Source organism: Rhinolophus hipposideros (genome assembly GCF_964194185.1).
Source record: "Rhinolophus hipposideros genome assembly, chromosome: 21".
In the NCBI taxonomy this organism is placed as follows: Eukaryota; Metazoa; Chordata; class Mammalia; order Chiroptera; family Rhinolophidae; genus Rhinolophus; species Rhinolophus hipposideros.
In genome coordinates, this window is record NC_138067.1 from 49,308,193 (window position 1) to 49,328,556 (window position 20,364).

At 41.3% G+C, this 20,364-nt stretch overlaps 1 long non-coding RNA gene across 1 annotated transcript; it reads left to right on the forward strand.

Annotated features, from left to right (window-relative positions):
- The first annotated feature begins 1,061 nt into the window (after positions 1-1,061).
- LOC308490614 lies at positions 1,062-6,118 on the forward strand. The gene is made up of 3 exons (XR_013992245.1): positions 1,062-2,185; positions 3,030-3,152; positions 4,492-6,118. It is a non-coding gene; the product is annotated as an uncharacterized lncRNA (long non-coding RNA).
- The last annotated feature ends 14,246 nt before the right edge of the window (positions 6,119-20,364 follow it).

The window sequence follows — 20,364 nt, forward strand, 5'->3', positions numbered from 1 at the left end:
TCAAACTTTCTCTTCTATCTTCCTGTCATGGCCCTATCTAGAATCTTTTTCTCTTGTTCTTGACCCAACATAGAGAAACTCACAAAACTGACTCTAGCACTTCAGGTTACATGCATGTGAAGAACAGTAAGATGATGTTTATTAGTTTCCAGCAAAGAATTTACATATTTTTGTCTGAATGACTGTATGGACTGACTTGTCCATTTGTATCGGTAGCCTCTGGAAGCATCTAAAATATTATTTTTAGTCTCTGGGAGCGTGCTGAGCTTCATGGGTTCTGAAATAATGCTATTAAAAACTTCTGGTAATCACATGCAGACAACACTTCCCATAACTCTGCCGTGCAGCCCCCTTTAAGAAGTAGCAAAGTCCTCCCCTCCAACCTTATTAGGCCCCTAGGAAGAACCTCTAGGCCTTTGGGTTGGTCCTGGTGGGGATACCCTTTGACCTGGCCTCTAAAGCGCTAGGAACTACGTTCCCCAGAAGATTCTGCGCCGAGAGACAGTAGAGTTGAGCCAATGATGGCCCGGGATAAGGGCTCCTCCATACGTGCGCATCGCGTTTGGGCGGGACTTCCGGCATCCTCCCGGGGGCGGCTACTTTGGTGGCTGTATAGTGTGTTCTAGCTCCTGAGAGCTGGGTGGGATGGAGGTGCTGGACCCGGAAAGAGCGAAGGAGTTGTCGTCCCCACCGCATATGGGTCTGAGGCTCGGAGACTCTCCCCGGATGATTCACGCAAGGGCGGGGACAGGGACCGGGGCCCCCTCCTCTGCCGCCACTCCATCCTGGCTAGCCCCACAGAGTCTGATGGCGGCAGCCGCAGAGAGGGGCCCGGCTCTGGTGAATGCGGATCCCCTGGGCCATCACCGCTCTCGCCCCACCCGCACTCTAAGACTCCGGGTGCAGGGCCCCTGCTCTGGCTCTGCAATCCAGGGCCCGGCGTCTAGGACAGTGAGGCACTCGTGGGTGATATCCGGTGTGAAAGGGTGTGGGGAAGGGTTATAGGCAGAGGGGGAGGGGCGACTGAGCCGGGAAGATCTGGGAACCTGAGATCTGTCTTGTGTCTGAATGGAACAGAGAGTGAGGCGGAGTCACGCCAGGACTGTCAGGCTGAGGGGTTGTGCCTCCATTCTGAGGACCCTGGGAGCTATTGACAACCAAGAAAAGAAAAGGAACAGTCTGACTTAGGGGTTTAAATATTTCCCAAGAGCTACTCAGATGTGTAACAGATTGGAATGTGGTGATGAGGACAGGGAGGCACTGGGAGATTGAGTCCTGTCCAAAGTCACAGAGCTGGTAAGAGGCAGTACTGAGGACTGACACACAGAGTTTAGTCATTCAACCCAAAGTCACTTGTCCTCCAGGACAGAGATACAGGGGAGGTTTTAGCCCATTGACTAGTCTCCAGCCTCTATGGCTTGGTTCTGCCCACAGGTGCCTGTGCCTGAAGAAGCACTTATGGAACCTGTACAGGGAAGTGGAGGGTGTTCCAGGCCCTCACTGATTCTGACCCCACCCATGTGAACTTTAGGATTGTGGTGCCCTGGGGCTCTTCTGCCATTCTCCTAGCCCTTGGATTTAGGGACCTGGGAGAAATCCCCTAGATTCCTTCCGAGTCCTGTCTGAGGGTTGTATGGAGGAGTTCCTATTCTGGCCACCAATAGAAAGAGGTATAGAAGGTTAACCCGGGAACAGGGAAGAGTAAACATGAGACAAATGCAGAGGCATGGGACTGATTGAAATAAGATGTATGGGACCTGCCCAGTGGCTCAGGTGGTTAGAGTACCACGCTCCTAATGCCGAGGTCGCTGGTTCAGTTCCCACATGGGCCAGTGAGCTGCACCCTTTACAGCTAAGATTGTGAACAATGGCCCTCCCTGGAGCTGGGATGCCATGAGCGACCAGAGGTTGGCGTGAACTGCTGCAGGCTGCTGTGTGCTGCCATGAGTGGCCCGCAGCCATAGTGAGTGGCTGGAGCTGCTGTGAGCTGCTGTCAGTGGCCAACTGACAACCAGCAACCGACTGGCTCAGATGGGGGGGAGCGCAAGACTCATAATACCAGCATGGGCCAGGGAGCTGTGTCCTACACAACAAGACTGAGAAACAACAGCTTGAACCCAAATGGGGTGGAGGGAGGCAGAAGAAGAGGATGGAAGAAATAAGATGGATTTACTAGAATTTTGTGGTGAGTTTGGTGGGATGTGGTGTTTCAGTATTGCTGGTGGATAAGGTCATGACAAATGTGGTCATTTTAAAGAATCACTATGCGTCATGTGGGTAGCAGTGTGGCTGGGCTTTTAATAAGAGTTAGGTGGAGAGGAGGGTTGTGGCAGAGGGGACAAGTGCAGCACAAAAGTGGAAGAAAGCCATGGGTATCTGAAATTCACATATGGTTCTGTGTGACTAATGGTGAAGCAAAGAATAGAGACCGGCAGAGAGGCTTTCACAGCAGCATCCAAGTCCACCCCTGGTTGGGATCTGTTGGAGGTCTTGGGTAGTACTGGATCCTGTTTGGATTTGCCAAGCTCTATTTGGATGCCATGTGTCAAGTACATGGGTGAGTCTAGGGAGATGACATGGTGTGGGGTACAGAGTTGGTGGTGACTGTGGGGGTGGACTTGTGGGGTCCGAAGATATAAGAGAGGTGCATGTAGAGGGAGGGAATGTGACCTGATGGCTCCTGGGCCCTGGTACTGGATAGTTAAAGGTGACAGGTGACCCCAAGTTGTACTGTGTTGTGAGGCATGATGTGGAAGACTTCAAGGAGATTGCCTAGTAGGAAGGGTTAGGGCCCTGCAGTCCCATCCCTGACCTTAGATGATGTCCGTCTGCCTATCTTCCTGTGGTTGCTGAGGATTGAGCATATTAACAGAACCATGAGGAGAGGGCAGCACCAACCACATCCGGTCCTGGTATCTCCTCTGAGGTGGGAAGCTTGGAAGGAGGATAGGAATGGGGGAAATGTGGAGGGGATGAATTGTGGGTTCTCAGGAGAGAGACTGTGGTTTCATCTGTCTCCATTATTGCAGGGCAGTGTGACTTTTGAGGATGTTGCTGTGTACTTCTCTCAGGAGAAATGGGGGGCTCCTTGATGAGACTCAGAGGCACCTGTGATGTGATGCTGGAGAACTTTGCACTTATATCCTCGCTGGGTAAGACTCACTGCCTCCCAGTGACCTGGATTAGGCTTTGCTTTCTGTTTTTTCCTAGGTACTGCTTTATCCTTCTTACATCTAGACCATAGACACTGTCTCCTTTCCTAGTTCCCTGGGTAGGTGCTATCCTTGCTAGGGCTAAGTTGTTTGCATTGCCCTCCTCTCCCCTGCAGCCCCAGTGCTGCTACCTCAAAGCCTACTAGGGGAGGATTCTGGGTAAATAGTGTTGCAATCAGCCAAATGGATCCCACCGTGCTTGTCCCCACCCTGGCTGGGTGACTTTCCAGACCTAAGGTACCTATGTACCCCAGGTTTTGCTCCGTTCTTCTAACTGACAGTTCTTCATGTCTTCCTGTGTCTGGAATTGCCATCACTGACGTGAGCTCTACTTAATGCACCATTAGCTGTTCTTGTGAGACCCTCGTCTGAGGTTCTTTTTGTAACTTTTAGTTTTCTTTTGTGTGGTCTGTCATGTGATAAGCTGCTCTGGGCTTGGTACAGGCCACCTGTCCTGTTTTTCCTGTAGGGCTTGCATTATATACAAGTTCCATGTAGTTGCTCAACTTGGGTCAGAGGGGAGAGTCCTGGGTACTTCACAGAATCGATATCACTCCTTCGATGGCAGGATGGGCCAGAAGGGGCTTGGCCCTGCTGCGTGGCAGCTGAGGGAGGACATGACCTCAGGCTGTGTTCACATTATACAGCCTCACAATATACATTATATAAGGAACTTGTTCAAGCTAGTGTTTTGATTCTATTGCAGGTGGCCATATCTTTTCTACTTTTTCTTCCCCATTCTTCATCCTTGGCCAGCTTGTCAGTTTTACTGACTTTCAGCCTCTGGCTGCTCCCAACTTTCCTGCCTCCACCTGTTACCCATTCCTCTCCACTGCTGCCAGTGTAATGTTCTCCAACGTGGGGTACATTTGTAACTGGTGGTGTGCATATATCCTTAATAGTCCTCAAATACCAGCTACTCATATACAATCAGATTTTTCTGTTCCTGGACAAAAACTTCTGAGTAACACTCACATGTAGCAGCAGCTAAGGCCCCGCTAAAGGTTATTCTTGGAGAAGTGGTTGGAAACTGTGCCCCCATTCTTCCCTGTGCTGCATCCCATCCTTAGGTCTTTCGCCTTGTGAGGCCTTCCTTCTGTGACCTTTTAGAATCCCAGTACTGCAAGACAGCTCCTTCCTCATCCTGACCCCAACTCCCTGATCCTGAAAACAACCTCATGTGTATTCATTCTTTGGTATGTCAGATACATATTTATGATGTGACTGCCACCTGTCCCTAAAGACAACATGTACTTCACTAGCATTTCTCTGTTTTCAGGTTATTTGTGTAGCATAGAAAATGAGAAGGCACCTTCTGGACAGCGTGTTTCTCTGGAAAGAGTGCCACAGATCAGGACTCCAAAGCCAGATCCATCAGTCCAGAAGTCTCATCACTGTGAGGTGTGTGTTCCCATCATGGAAGATATTTTGTATCTCACTGAGTATCAGGGAACACATACTGGGCAGAAATTGAACACCTGTGTGGCATATGGGAAACAATTATGTTTCAGTGCAAATCTTCACCAACATCAGAACCAGCACAGTGGAAGGAAACCCTACAGCAAGGACATGGACAGGGCCTCCTTTGTGAAGAGCTACAGAAGCCATTCATCAGGGAAGCCTTTCACCTGTGGGAAGGTTGGAAAGGACTTCTTGGCCAGTGTGGGTCTTCTCCAGCACAAGGCCACTCCCAAAACTGTACTGAATGTACACAGCAGTGTGGGTAGCATACTGAGTGTGAGGAGGCCATTCACAGTGGGAAAAGTCCTTACATGTGTCATGAATGTGGGAAAGCTTACTGCCGCAAACGTACACTTGTTCAGCACCAAAGAATCCACACTGGAGAAGGACTGTATGAGTGCAGTGAATGTGGGAAAACCTTCAGCTACATACATTTATTCAGCATAAGACAATCCACACTAGAGAAAGACCTTTTGAGTGCAGTGAATGTGGGAAAGCTTTCAGATGCAAATCCAAAGTTGTTCGTCACCAGAGAATCCACACCAGGGCAAGGCCTATGAATGTGCCAAATGTGGGAAATTCTTTAGACAAAGCTCCAGCCTCATTCAACACCAGAGAATTCAAGGTGTTGAGCAAGGCCTTATGAGTGTGGAGAATGTGGGAAATCTTTTAGCCAAAGCTCCATACTCATTCAGCACTGAAGAGTTCACACTGGAGAAAGGCCTTATGAGTGCAGTAAGTGTCGGAAATCTTTTAGACAAATCTCATTCAACACCGGAGAGTTCACACAGGAGCAATGCCTTATGAGTGCAGCAAATGTGGGAAGTCTTTTAGCCAAAGCTTCAGCCTCATTCTACATCAGAGAGTTCACACTGGGGAAAGGCCTTTTGAGTGTGGTAAATGTGGAAAATCCTTTAGCCAAAACTAGTCTCATTCAACATCTTAAACTCCACACTCAATAAAGGCTTCAGTTAACAGTCTGCTCTGAATCAACACCAAATTTTTCACAATCCAAATAAGTTTTATAAAGTCAGCAAATATGGAAAAGCCTTTAGCCAAAGATCTAAGCTCATTCAATATGAGAATTCCAGATAAGGTAAAGAATGTCTTTAAACCTTCAGGGAATGTGCTGTCTCTGTTCATTGTGACAGGACTAGAGAGCCTCTGCAAGGGGCCATCTGCCATGAGTTCCAGATATGTGAGAAATTTGCAGGAGCTGCACTTCATATTCCAGTCTGCTCAGGACCCTTGCCAAAATTGTGCTAGGTTCTGTGGCAGAAGTCATCTACCCTCTACCACCTAGCAGTCCTCATGGCATGTATCAGTGACAACAAGATGCTCAGAGAAGACAGATGTTTGTGTTCTCTCCTATTCTCTAAAGGAAATCAGTCTGAGCTTGTGGCGGTTCCCATTCCCTTCTCTCTGACTAGTTATGGCATGGATCTGACCCACTTTTGGCCCAAAGAAAGGGCCCAGTCTGAGAACTGTTGGTAGCTTGTAAAGTTTTACCTTTTTTATGGCATTATTGGTCTTGTTATATTTTTGATGGATTTTCTAGCCTTTGAGACCAACTTGGAAACTATCGGCTTCACATTGTCCTGGATTGTGCAATAGTAAATCTTAATTGTTTAAGTCACCTTTAATCTTAAGAGTTATATTCACTGTGTGGGTGGGTTGAAAATAGAATTGGGCTCTGCCAGTGTGAAAGGGGTGGATGGCTTCGTGAGGGCCTCCGAAAGGACAGTATGATGTTAGAGAATACCTCTCACTACAGTTTTTGACTAATCTTCATTCCTGTTATGCTAAAATAAAAAACATTTGGTGTTTGTCCTCAGTTCCTGGCACAGAGCTTCTAAAATCCTTGGAATTTCATGAGTACAAGAGCATCTTTGTATGATAATGAAATGACTCAAGGTGAAGGCCAATGAAGAACCTCAGGAAGGGGGTTGGTGGCCAGGTTAGAAAGTTAGAACTTTAAGCCCCACCCCTGACATCTGAGGATGGAAAGGAGCTGGAGATTGAGTTCAGTCACCAATGAGCAATGTTGTAGTCAATCATGCCTTTTTAGTGATATCTTGATCAAAAACACTAGGGTTGGGTTTGGAGAGCAGCTGGGTTGCTAAACACTTCCAATTAGAAGGGGGGTACACCTTGACTCCACTGGGCTAGAGGTTCTTGTGCTTGGGGTTCTTCCGGAGCTTACCCTATGTTCCCTCTTCATCTGGTTGTTGGACTTGTGTTCTTTATAATAAACTGTAATAGTAAGTGTAGATTTTCTTGAGTTCTGTGAATCATTCTAGCAAACCTGAGGAGTGCTCATGGGAATTTCAAATGCGTAGTTGGCCTGGCAGAAGTGTTGGTAGCTGAAGGACCCCATTTGTGGCTGGCATCTTAAGTGGAGGCAGTTTCATGGTACTGAGTCCTTAACCTGAGCGGTCTGTGATAACTCCAAATAGTGTCAGAATTGAATTGTGGAACACCCAGTTGGTATTGGAGAATTGGTTTTGAAATGACATACATGGTTTCAGAAAAAGTCACACACTGAAGGCCTCTCAGGAAAGACTACAGGCATTTGTGGCCTGGATGCCAGGATTTTTTGTAGGCCCAAAGATGCTGAGGAGGGTACAGTTGTGACAATCCACAGTGCTTTTGGAAGTGCAATATCCAGGACAGTAATTTCAATTATAAAGAGAGAAATCAGCAGTACTTGAATTATGCAACATGAGATTATTAATGCCTCGTTATCTAAAATGAGTTAAGAAAATACAAAGTGCTTAATCTTTATCTGGCTCTGAAATTGTGAGATAACTTGAGTATTACAACCAATTTTTAAAAATCCTCATGTCAACAATCACCATTAAAAAATCCTCATGTCAACAGTCACCAGTAAAACTTTAATATTGTCTCTGCGTGGCAATTTTATTGAGACCATTGATGGTGGCTTCCTCATTGCATAATGTCCACTTATACTTTTATCAGCCCAGAGAATCTTTGCTGCAGTCTCCGTGTTCCATTTGCTCAGTCACTATCTCTTACAAAGAGCCTCACCAGTTCTCTTTTGTTCTAAGAATACATGTTGCAAAGCTGAGCTACAGTTCTAAGTTTTTTCAAAAAATGTTAAGACTTTTTTTTTTTACCCCAAATCTGCAATCTTTGATTTGACATCCATAATGATAAGGGTTTCTTGAAATCTTATTTTTGCTTTGTACACTAACCCAACTTCAATTTCTAGATGGACTTACGACATGTCCCTGGCTGTAGTGTAATACATGATTCCTATTTACGATTCTAATGGGAACTTTACTTACATCACAACCACTAGATCCCAACAACTAGGGAAATGTACTGGCACCCTACCTCAATAACCCTGGGCCCAGTTGCCCATGTCAGGCACTATAGCATGGAACATAAGCTGGCTGCAGATAGAGGGAAGACTTGGATCTATCATCAGGTCACAAACATGTTCTCTAGAGAGCCAGGTGACTCCCTGGGCTCTGTAATCACTGCTTTAACATTCTACTGTTCTGTTGGCTAAAAAGACTCTATATTTTGCTCACTTACTGCCGCCACCTTCAAAACTCACCTCACTTATTTGCGGGAATATCCACGTCATCTAGGAGCTGTCTTCTAGCTGGTATTGTTCTAATTATAAATAGTTCGGTCCATCTACTCAAAGAGCTGTCATTACTTATGTATCACTTAAAAACTTCCCAAATCCTAGTCAAGGACTTTACCTCAATTTTCCAGCTGTCCTCCACTCCAGCAGCCTCTTACCCTCTTCTGTTACTTATCTGTCCAACTTGGTATCCCTAGCTTAATACATCCACTAAAAGCTCAAGAATGCCAAATCTATTTGTTAATTTGTAAAGTTCCTCCAGGATTACTTACGTCTATGAAGTCTGACTATTAAGTTCGTGAACTCATCCTAGAAAAAGTGCTACATACCTCATTGCTGAATATCACTCCAGTCACAAGTACTCCCCTTGAGAAGCTATGCACCAACACCGGTGCCTAGTCCACCTTTCATAGCAATTTTAGAACTCCTTTTCTGGAATGGCTATCAGAGCTGTTATATTACCCTAGATATCCTGAATGTCATCAAAATGTCTTCCTTTCAATATTTCCTTTATCTTCAGGTAAAGAAAGAAGTCATTGGGGGCCAGATCAAGTGAGTAGGGAGGGTGTTCCAATACAGTTATTAGTTTACTGGTTAAAAATTCCCTCACAGACAGTGCCATGTGAGTTGGTGCATTGTCATGATGCAAGAGCCATGAATTGGCAAAAAGTTCAGGTCATATTCATCTAACTTTTCCACACAGCCTTTTCAGCACTTCCAAATAGTAAATTCGGTTAACTGTCCAGTTGATACAAATTCATAATGAATAATCCCTCATATCAAAAAAGCTTAGCAACATCATTGCAACAAGTTTGCAAACTTAATTGTCTGACCTCGTATATTCTGTCATTTTTTATACAAAGAATAGAAAATCATTATTTGAATTCATTTGACAATACCTGCCTGTTGCCTTACAGCTGCCAAACGTTTGTTCCGCTGCGCTCTTCCCAGGATTTCACAAGGAAGTGCCTCGGTGAACTGAGGCCCAATGAAGAGATATTGGAGAAGCTTCCTTGAGGGGATGTCTCAGCAAACTGAGACCCCATGGAATCATATCTGTCCCTCCCCTTCAATGGATCCCTGGGGATGTGCGTGTGTGTGAAGGCAAAGTACAAGCTGGAGCACAATGGGGACTTTCAGGAAGACAGCCAGCAGGCATATAAATCACAGATCTTGAGATTGACAAACTTTACCTCCTCAGTTGTTAACTAATAAAAGCCATGCATTGGCCCGATTTGGGCTTGAGTCCCTTTGCCCCACTTGCACTCTACTGTCTTTCTTAACCCTGCACCGCCCTTCTCACTTCCCACAGCGCGCTTGTCGTGCAGGACACGACACCTGCCTCCTAAATCTAAAACAAATCTCTTATGGTTTCCCTTATGTTGAAATGGAATTGATGCCTCACCTGAATTTTGGGTTAATCACTCCATTAATGCCACCTAAGGATGACTTTTCCATGTCTTACATTCTGAGTGGTTTTGTTCTTGAGTTATCCAATTTCTTGACTGATAAACCACCCATTCCTGACCTGCAGTTTCTTTTAATTTCCTTTACAAATTACGTCAATAAAGTTTGTGTCCTTCATTAAATAACTACCTTTGTATGATCCAGTATGTTTTTCTGTTCTACAGTTTATCTCTCTCGCTCTTTATGAGTAGTTTTATGAGCATTTTCTCTCTCATTTCTATTTCTTCACCTCCTATGTAGTTCTCTACTCATTCAAATGAGAGCTTTTTTATCTTCACAACTCTATCATCATTAATGAACTTCTAAACACAATAGTGACATCTAAGATTTTCCTTCACCAGCTTTTGACACCATTGTTTTTTTTGTTCTCTTTTTATATTCTTTACTAAATTTTCTGGCCCTTTTTAAAAATGCATTCTTTTAATATTATAATGGATAAGATCAATCAGTAGCCATTTCTTTCTCCACAACCTATACACATTCTATTGGTGATCTTATGCAATGGCATGGTTGTAAATATCATAAGCTCAAAACTTCCAAATGTTTATCTCCAACCAAAAATCCAGTGATCATTTAATATCTACTTGCAACCTATTCCTGGACATCCAGTAGACATCACAGACTCAACACCTTCACACTTCTGTGCTTTCTTTAAAACTTTTTAAAATAATCTTTGTTTTCTTAGAGCAATTTTAGGTTCACAGCAAAATTGACAGTAAGTACCAAGATTCCCCACATAGCCTATGCCCCATGTATGCATAGCCTTCTCCATTTTCAACATCTCCCCTTAGAGTGGTACAATTGATGAACCTACAATGACACATTATCACCCAAAGATGATAGTTTACGTTAGGGTTCACTTGGTGTGTACTTTGTTGGTTTAGATAAATGTATAATGATACATGTCCACCATTATATGTCCATACAGATTGGTTTCACTGCTCTAAATATTCTGTTTCACTGCCCTAAAAACTCTCTATTCATTTCTCCCTCCCACCTAATCCCTGGCAACCACTGAGATTTTCACTGTGTGCATAGTTTTGTTTGTTTCAGAATGTCATATAATAGGAATCATACAGTATGTGGCCTTTTCAGACTGGCTTCTTTCACTTAATAATATGCACTACATAATAGGCACCTCCATGTCTTTTCATGGCTTGATAGCTCATTTCTTTTTAATGCTAAATAATACTCCATTGTCTGAATGTACCACAGTTTATCCATTCAGCTACTGAAGGACATCTTGATTGCTTCCAAGTTTGGGCAGTTATGAACAGAGCTGCTATAAACGTCCATGTACCAGTTTTCTTTGGGACATAAGTTTCAACTCCTTTGGGTAAATACCAAGGAACATGTTTTTTGGATCATATGTTTAGTTTTTAAGAAACTGCCAGACGGCCTTCCAAAGTGGCTGTGCCATTTTTGATCCCCACCAGCAGTGAATGAGAGTTCCTGTTGCTCTACATCCTGACCAACATTTGGTGTTGTCAGTCTGAGCTTCCTTTGAATTCTGCTCTGGCTGCATCTTTCCCATTCTCAGTCGGTGCCAAGACCATCCTTTCAGTTGCTGAGATTTAAAATTGAGGGATCAGTTTGACAAGATACAACATCCAGTTATGATTAAAACACTTAATAAAATGGGTATAGAAGGAAATTTCCTTAACAAAATAAAGGCCATATATGAAAAACGCTCAGCTAATATCATAATTAATAGTGAAAAACTAAAGCCCTTTGCTCTATGTTCAGGAACACTACAGGGCTGTCCCCTATCACCTCTGCTTTTCAACACAGTGTTGGAAGTCCTTGCCAGAGCAATCAGACAAGAGACAGGAATAAAAGGCATCCACATAGGGAATGAAGAAGTTAAATTGTCACTCTTTGCAGATGACAAGATGCTATATACAGAAAACACTAAAGACTCCACCAAAAAGCTATTAGAAACAATCAACGAATACAGTAAAGTTGTCGACTACAAAATCAATGTGCAAAAGTCCATTGCATTCCTATATACTAACAAAGAAACCTCAGAAAAAGAAATTAAAAAAACAATTCCTTTTGCAATTGCAACAAAAGAATAAAATACCTAGGAATACACTTAAACAAGGAAGTGAAAGACCTATACGCTGAAAACTATAAGACATTTTTTAAAGAAATTGGAGAAGACACAAAGAAATGGAAAGACATTCTGTGTTCATGGATTGGAAGAATCAACATAGTTAAAATGGCCGTATTGCCCAAGGCAATATATAGATGTAGTGCAATCTCCATCAAAATCCCAATGGCAGTTTAAAAAAAAAAAGAACAAAAAATCATCAGATTTGTATGGAACAGCAAAAGACTCTGAATAGCCAAAGCAATCCTAAGAAAAAAGAACAATGCTGGAGGTATCACACTCCCTGACTTCACCTCGGACTACACGGCAACAATAATCAAAAAGCATGATATTGGCAGAAAAACAAACACAAAGAACAGTGGAATAGAATTGAGAACCCAGAAATAAAACCACATAAATATGGACAGATAATTTTTGACAAAGAAGCAAAAAACATACGAAGGAGAAAAGACAGCCTCTTCAATAAATGGTGCTGGCAGAATTGGAAAGCCACAAGCAAAAGAATGAAACTGGACTGCTATCTATCACCATGTACCAAAATTAATTCAAAATGGATCAAAGACCTAAACATAAGACCTGAAACAATAAACTTCATAGAAGAAAACATAGGTACTAAACTTATGGACCTTAGGTTCAAAGAGCATTTTATATATTTGACTCCAAAGGCAAGGAAAGTAAAAGCTGAAATAAATGAATGGGACTATATCAAACTTAAAAGCTTCTGCACAGCAAAAGAAACCATAGACAAAATAAAGAGGCAACCAACCAAATGGGGAAAGATTTTTGCGAACAACGCCTCCAATGAGGGACTAATATCAAAAATATATAAGGAACTCATACAACTCAACAACAAAAAAAACAAACAATGCAATTAAAAAATGGACAGAGGACCCGAAGAGACATTTCTCCAAAGAGGACATACAAATGGGAAATAGACATATAGAAAAATGCTCAACATCACTAATCATCAGAGAAATGCAAATAAAAAGCACAATGAAATATCACCTTCCCCAGTCAGAATGGCTATCATCAACAAGACAAATAGTAACAAGTGTTGAAGAGGCAGTGGAGAAAAAGGAACCTTCATACACTGTTGGTGGGAATGCAGATTGGTACAGCCACTATGGAATGCAGTGTGGGGAGCCCTCAAAAATTAAAGATAGAATTACAATATGACCCAGTAATCCCTCTCTTGGATATCTACTCCAAAAATCTGAAAACATTCATCTGTAAAGATTTATATGCTCCAATGTTCATTGCAGCTTTATTTATGGTGGCCAAGACACAGAAACAACCAAAGTGTCCTTTGATAGGTAATTGGATAAAGAAGTTGTGGTATATATACACAATGGAATACTATTCTGCCATAAGGAAAGATGAAATAGTGCCATTTGCAGCAACATAGATGGATCTTGAGATTACAATGCTAAGCGAAATAAGTCAGATAGAAAAAGTAGAGAACCATGATTTCACTGATATGTGGTATATAAAACTGAAAACAACAAAACAACAAGACAAATAAATGAAGAAACAAAAACTCATAGACACAGACAATAGCTTAGTGGTTACCAGAGGGGAAGGGGAGAGGGGTGGTAGATGAGGATAAAAGGGATCAAACATATGGTGATAGAAGGAAAACTAACTCTGGGTGGTGAATGCACCATGTGATATATAGATGATGTATTACAGAGTTGTATATCTATGTAATTTAAACAAACAGTTTCACTTCAATAAACTTTAATTTAAAAAATAAAAGATAATAAAATTGAGGAATCATTCTTTTTCTTATACAACAGAGCCAGTCTTACCAGAAATCTCACTGGAGTCGACTTTCAAAATGTATCATGGACACGTCATCAAAATGGCGGCGTGAGGTGAACCTCTGTAAAGCTCCCCTGGAATTTACAACTAATCGAACAACAATAACTCCACAAAGGACTCCCTGCACAGCAGATAGGCAAGACGAACAGGCCCACTATTGAATTCACCTAAAGGTGGGAGAATCGCCCGAATGGGGGAGGAGGAAAGGGAGAAGTGCACAGACAGAGCTGCTCAGGCGCAGGACGCAGACCTAGCTCAGTGCTCCAAGCTCGCTGCATCCCGGAATGACCACAGTTGTGGGAGAGGGAAGAACTCAGACTGCTAGGGCTCCGCTTATGGCCCACAGGGCTGAGGGGGCAGCATATAACACTGCTGAACCCAACGCTTACGGCAGAAACCTCGGAGAAAAGACTGAGGGAAGAAGGCTGAAAACGGTGGTTTAAGCTCTCACTGCTGAGCAGAGAACGGAAGCCTTAGACACTGAGACTAGCTGCCCCATCCCTAGCCTCCCAGAGCTCGCCCCGCCCCCACCTGCCGGGTGCTAGAAGTGGAACAGTAGCACTGTCAGATCAAAAGAACAGAATATTTGCTGTTCTGAGAACTGTGGACTGCAGACACAGATTCACAGCCCAACTAGTTCCGGCAAAGAGGAGGGAGCTATGAAAGCAGGACTGGCTGTGGTGGTGGTCGCTGCCATTGCTCTGGGCCACCTCTCACAACTCACCCCACCCCTGACCCCACATATCTGGGTGGATCCCTGCAAGAGTAAACAGAACTGCTGAAACATATGGGCTCTGAATCTGGTGCAGAAAGAGCTTTGGAACTACAAAAGCTCTCCATATCCCCACAGGGACGTGGCGCCCTATGACCCAGGCAAACTGTTAACAGAGGAGAAGCCCGTCTCCCAGAGAATCCCCCTATTGTGTGAGAAGCTGGAATAGTGCAGAGAAAACATAGCACTACTGTGTGAGAGAGGAAAAAAAAGGCTGCAGTCAGAGAGAAAATAAAACGTTCTACCAAAAAGTATTAGAAAACAAAAGAAAGACCATTTCCTATCAACCTGTTGCAGAAGCCACTCCTGTAGATGTCTAGGAAGAGACATAATAAATCAGCAATTGCCATGAATAACCAAGGCAACAAGACAGCTCAGAAAGAAAGTTAAAAGTCTCCAGAAAAGAAACTTAAAGATATGGAAATATGTGACATAAATGACAGAGAATTCAAGATTGCAGTTCTGAAAAAACTCAATGAGATGCAAGAAAACACAGAAAAGCAATTTAATGAACTCAGAAACACAATCAAAGAACAACATGAGCATTTTACGAAAGAGATTGAAATATTAAAAAAGAACCAAATGGAATTTCTGGAGATTAAGAATTCAATAGGAGAAATTAAGACTAAAATAACCAGCTTAGGTAGTAGAGTAGATCAGATGGAGGAAAGAATCAGTGACATCAAAGATAGAAACCTGGAATTTCTTAGATTGAAGAAGAAAGAGACTTGAGACTTAAAAGAAATGAAAGAAATCTATAAGAACTTCGTGATTCAATCAGAAAGAGCAATGTAAGAATAATGAGCATACCAGAAGGAGAAGAAAGAGAAAAGGGAACAGAGAATATATTCAAACAAATTGTTGATGAGAACTTCCAACTTGTGGACAGAACTGGATACTCAAATCCAAGAAGCAAATAGAACACCTAATTACCTCAGTCCCAACAAGCCTTCACCAAGGCACATTGTATTGAAGCTGTCTAAAATCAACGACAAAGAAAGAATCCTCAAGGCAGCCAGGGAAAAGAATACGGTAACCTACAAAGAAAGCCCATTAGATTATCATGAGATTTTTCAGCAGAAACTCTACAAGCCAGGAGGGAGTAGAACCAAATATTCAAGCTATTGAAAGAGAGAAATTATGAGCCAAGAATAATATATCCAGCAAAGATATCCTTTATATATGAAGGAGGAATAAAGACCTTTCCAGACATACAGAAGCTGAGGGAATTTTCTGATACACGACCTGCACTACAAGAAATACTAAAGGAGGCTATTTGACCACCATCAACAGGGACAATTTGTGACAACATAAAAAGGGAGAGAGTAAAGGCCAGAAAAGGAATATGGGGATGGAGAAAGTAAATGTGCTGAAGAAAATGGAATACTCTAAATATCAAACTTTCTTTTACATAAACTTAAGGGTAACCACTCAAAAAAAAAATCCAGAACTGAAATATATACTGTAATAAAAGAAGAAACAGAGGGAAACATCATAGAATACCACCACATAGAAATAATAGACAACAACAAAAAGGCAAAGAAACAATGGAGACACAGCCTTACCAGAAAACTAAAGATAAAATGACAGGAAATCCTCACGTGTCAATAATCACCTTCAATGTAAATGGACTGAACTCACCAATAAAAAGGCACAGAGTAGCAGATTGGATCAAAAAACTAAACCCGACCATCTGCTGTCTCCAGGAGACACATCTCAGCTACAAGGACAAGCATAGACTCAAAGTGAAAGGGTGGAAATTGACACTCCAAGCAAATGGTACCCAGAGAAAATGAGGTGTAGCCATGATGATATCAGATGAAACAGACTTCAGGGTGAAAAAGGTAACAAGAGACAAAGATGGACATTTCATAATGGTAATGGGGACTATACAACAAGAAGACATAACAGTCATTAATATTTATGTCCCCAATCAGGGAGCACCAAAATATACCAAGCAACTACTAACAGAACTAAAGGGAGAAACTGACAAAAACACAATTATACTAGGGGACTTAAATACATCATTGACAGCTATGGATAGATCATCCAAACAGAAAATAAATAACAAAATAGTAGCCCTAAATGACACATTAAATGAAATGGACATAATTGACATATATAGAGCACTTCATCCTAAAACATCAGATTACACATTCTTTCGAGTGTACATGGAACATTCTCAAGGACAGACCATATATTGGGACATAAAATCAGCCTCAGCAAATTTAAGAAGATTGAAATCATACCAAGCATATTCTCTGATCACAAGGCTTTGAAATTGGATATCAACTGCAAAAAGAAAGCAGAAAAAACACAAATACATGGAGATTAAACAACATACTTTTAAAGAACGACTGGGTCAAAGAAGAAATTAGAGGAGAGATCAAAAGATACATAGAAACAAATGACAATGAAAATACATCCTACCAAAATTTTTGGGATGCCGCGAAAGCAGTTTTAAGAGGGAAATTTATATCCTTACAGGCCTATCTCAAGAAACAAGAAAAATCCCAAATAAATAACCTCATGTTACACCTTAAAGAACTAGAAAAAGAAGAACAAGTGAAACCCAAGTTCAGCAGAAGAAAGGAAATAACAAAAATCAGAGCAAAACTAAATGAAATAGAGAACAAAAAGACAATAGAAAAAAATAATGTGACAAAAGCTGGTTCTTTGAAAAGATAAACAAAATCGACAAACTCTAGGCTAGACTCACTAAGATTAAAAGAGAGAAGACACTAATTAACAAAATCAGAAATGAAAAAGGGGAAGTTATCACAGACACCACAGAAATACAAAGGATCATGCAAGAATACTATGAAGGACTATATGCCACCAAATTCAATAACCTAGAAGAAATGGACAAGTTCTTAGAAACATATAGCCTTCCAAGGCTGAACCATGAAGAACTGGAGAATCTAAACAGACAGATCACCAGTAATAAAATTGAATCAGTCATCCAAAACCTTCCGAAAAGCAAAAGTTCGGGACCAGATGGCTTCACCAGTGAATTCTATCAAACCTTCAAAGAGGATCTAATACCAATCCTGCTCAAACTCTTCCAAAAAATTGAAGAAGTGTCAGTACTCCCTAACTCATTTTATGAGGCGAACATTACCCTGATAGCAAAACCTGGTAAGGACAACACACAAAAAGAAAACTACAGACCAATATCTCTGATGAATACAGATGCTAAAATCCTAAACAAAATTCTAGCAAATCGAAAACAACAATGCATTTAAAAGATTATTCATCACGACCAAGTGGGGTTCATCCCCGGGGCACAAGGATGGTTCAACATCCACAAATCCATCAATGTGATACATCACATAAACAAAATAAAGGACAAAAATCATATGATTCTATCAATTGATGCAGAAAAAGCATTTCACAAGACACAACATCCATTTATGATTAAAACACTTAATAAAATTGGTATAGAAGGAAAATACCTCAACATAGTAAAGGCCATATACGACAAGCCGTCAGCTAATCTCATAATTAATGGTGAAAAGCTGAAGCCCTTTGCTGTATGTTCAGGAACACGACAAGGTTGTCCCCTATCACCTCTGCTTTTCAACATAGTGTTGGAAGTCCTTGCCAGAGCAATCAGGCAAGAGAAAGAAATAAAAGGCATCCAAATTGGGAATGAAGAAGTTAAATTGTCACTCTTTGCAGGTGACATGATGCTAGATGTAGAAAACCGTAAAAACTTCACCAAAAAGCTATTAGAAACAATCAACGAATACAGTAAAGTTGCTGGCTACAAAATCAACGTACAAAAGTCCATTGCATTCCTATATACTAACAATGAAATCTCAGAAAAAGAAATAGAAAAACAATTACTTTTGCAATTGCAGCAAAAAGAGTAAAATACCTAGGAATAAACTTAACCAAGGATGTGAAGGATTTATATGCTGAAAACTATAAGACATTTTTGAAAGAAATTGAAGAAGACACAAAGAAATGGAAAAACATTCCGTGCTCATGGATTGGAAGAATCATCATAGTTAAAATGGCCATATTACCCAAAGCAATATACAGATTTAATGCAATCTCCATCAAAATCCCAATGACATTTTTTAAAGAAACAGAACAAAAAATCATCAGATTTGTTTGGAACCACAAAAGACCCCGAACAGCCAAAGCAATATTTAAAAAAAAACGAACAATACTGGAGGTATCACCCTCCCTGATTTTTGCTTGTACTACAGGGCTCCAATAATCAAAACAGCTTGGTATTGGCTGAAAAACAGACACATAGACCAATGGAATAGAATTGAGAACCTAGATATAAAACCACATAAGTATGGACAGATCATTTTTGACAAAGAAGCTAAAAACATACAATGAAGAAAAGACAGTCTCTTCAATAAATGGTACTGGCAGAATTGGATAGCTACGTGCAAGAGAATGAAACTGGACTGCTATCTGTCACCATGTACCAAAATTAATTCAAAATGGATCTAAGACTTAAGCATAAGACCTGACACAATAAACTGCATTGAAGAAAACATCGGTACTAAACTTATGGACCTTGGGTTCAAAGAGCATTTTATGAATTTGACTCCCAAGGCAATGGAAGTAAAAACTAAAATAAACGAATGGGATTATATCAAACTTAAAAGCTTCTGCACAGCAAAGGAAACTATTGACAAAATAAAGAGGCAACCAACTGAATGGGAGAAGATTTTTGCAAACAGTGCCTCTGATAAGGGGCTAATATCCAAAATATACAAGGAACTCATGAAACTCAACAACAAAAAAACAAACAACCCAAGTGAAAAATGGACAGAGGACCTGAAGAGACATTTCTCCAAAGAGGATATACAAATGGCAAATAGACATATGAAAAAATGCTCAACATCGCTAATCATCAGAGAAATGCAAATGAAAACCACAATGAGATATCACCTCACCCCAGTCAGAATGGCTTTCATCAACAAGACAAATAGTAACAAGTGTTGGAGAGGCTGTGGAGAAAAAGGAACCCTCATACACTGTTGGTGGGAATGCAGACTGGTGCAGCCGCTATGGAAGGCAGTGTGGAGTTTCCTCAAAAAATTACGAATAGAATTACCATATGACCCAGCAATCGCTCTCCTGGGTATCTACCCAAAAAATCTGAAAACATTTCTCTATAAAGACACGTGTACTCCAATGTTCTTTGCAGCTTTGTTTACGGTGGCCAAGACATGGAAACAACCAAAATGTCCTTCGATAGATGAATGGATAAAGAAGTTGTGGTATATATACACAATGGAATACTATTCCGCATTAAGGAAAGATGATATAGGAGCATTTGTGACAACATGGATGGATCTTGAGAGTATAATGCTAAGTGAAATAAATCAGACAGAAAAAGCAGAGAACCCTATGATTTCACTTATATGTGGTATATAAACCAAAAACAACAAAAGAACAAGACAAACAAACGAGAAACAAAAACTCATAGACACAGACAATAATTTAGTGGTTACCAGAGGGTAAGGGGGTGGGGGGTGGGTGATGAGGGTAAGGGGGATCAAATATATGGTGATGGAAGGAGAACTGACTCTGGGTGGTGAACACACAATGGGATTTATAGATGATGTAATACAGAATTGTACACCTGAAATCTATGTAAATTTACTAACAATTGTCACCCCAATAAATTTAATAAAGAAAAAAAAAGATGGCATTGCAATGCAAAGTTCTTAATGTCCTTCCTGGAGAGGAAAAAAATAATTGCTACAAGGAATTATAATTTAACTCCTTGCTCTCATTCCTTCACAAAGGTTCACAATCATTTGTACCTTTTTTCAAAAAAAAAATTTTCCCTTTACTTTGCTCAATTCAAGTGCGGGATACTTTACATTTATACGTACACATTAATATTATTTTTTATCTGTATTTGGCC